General features: G+C 40.3%; 1 protein-coding gene across 1 annotated transcript in view; it reads left to right on the forward strand.

Moving 5' to 3' along the window:
* Positions 1-1,459, forward strand: part of LOC106867554 (tripartite motif-containing protein 2) — a 106,390-nt gene that overhangs the window by 51,512 nt on the left and 53,419 nt on the right. The gene's annotated exons all lie outside the window — the stretch shown is intronic.

Consider the following 1,459-nt stretch of genomic DNA (forward strand, 5'->3'; position numbering starts at 1 on the left):
GGTGGTAGTGGTGGTGGTGGTCAAGGTGGTGGTGATGGTGTTAGTGTTGTTGTTGTTGGCAGTGGTGGTGTTGGTGTTGGTGGTGTTGGTGGTGGTGGTGGTGGTGGTGGCGGTGGCTGTAGCCGGTCATAGGCAAGATGGAATTCAGTGCCAGTAGTATTGTCACATTAATTAGTATTTAAATATAAATAACACTGGTGTTCTCCTTAGTCCACTAACCTCAACATTCCTCTCCCAGCCCCACTGCCCCATTCCCATATCACCACATCTATACCCCTCTCTGCTATTCCTTCCCCCTCCCCACTCATCACCCCCTACATTCCTCACTCATCTACCCCACACCTCCACACCTTCCTGCCACTTCTTTCATTCATGCCCATTGTGTTGTTAGATTCGATTTAATTCCTCTGCAGATGTGTGTTTGATTGTCTTACGTTCTTACAATTAAGTTAACTCCATTATCCATTCTGTTCCCAACCTCTTTACTAGAAGCTCTCACATCACTGCATTCTCTACTCTATTCAGCTCTCTATTCTATAACATGGCATTGATCAGACTTTTGGACGTTGTTATACATCGCTGGTCACAATGCCCTTTGCATCATTTTTTTTTTTTAGCTTTCTAATGATGCCATCCTGCTAATTACGCAAGCAGGCCAATATTTTTTCTGTTCGGAAAACTGTTCCATCACAGGGTTGTCCATTTACAGCTGAGTGGACTGGAGCAACAGGAAAAAAGAAGTGTTTTGCTCAAGAACACAATGTGTTGCCCAGTCTAGGAATCGAACCCATAATGATCTAGCGATTATGAGTATGATATTCTAACCATTAGGCCACACACATTCACATCTATTCTATATTCTTTTCTACTCTAGGCACAAGGCCCAAAATTTTTGGGGAGGGGGCCAGTCAGTTAGATCGATCTCAGTATGCAACTGGTACTTAATTTATTGACCCCAAAATAATGAAAGGCAAAGTCGACTTCAGCAGAATTTGAACTCAGAATGTAAAGACAGATGAAATACCACTAAGCATTTCACCCACCGTGCTAATGTTTCTGCCAGTTTGCAGCTTTCATCTGTTCTATATTGTCTCAACAAAAACAACAACAATAATAATGTTTCCAGATTGGCTGAATCCTTTTCTAGTATAAGAGTCAATGAGATCAACTCCATTCAGTGCTGGATTAACCATCAACCATTTCGATACCAACTCAACTGAAACCACTTCTGGCTCTGTGGTACATATGTCTTGTTTTCAAAAGTTCTGAATTAAAATCTTCCACCAAACCTTGGTCACAATTTGTGTTCCTAACACTAGCTTAATAATAACTAAGTTATTTTACTAAATTCTATGTTATATTTAAAATTACTTGTTTTATGTTCAAACTGGCCAAACTCTGCCTCTCACACCTTCTGGTTATTTATTTCATTAATTTTACATCACAATCAGTGAACAAT

This window comes from Octopus bimaculoides, chromosome 13, assembly GCF_001194135.2.
Source record: "Octopus bimaculoides isolate UCB-OBI-ISO-001 chromosome 13, ASM119413v2, whole genome shotgun sequence".
NCBI lineage: Eukaryota > Metazoa > Mollusca > Cephalopoda > Octopoda > Octopodidae > Octopus > Octopus bimaculoides.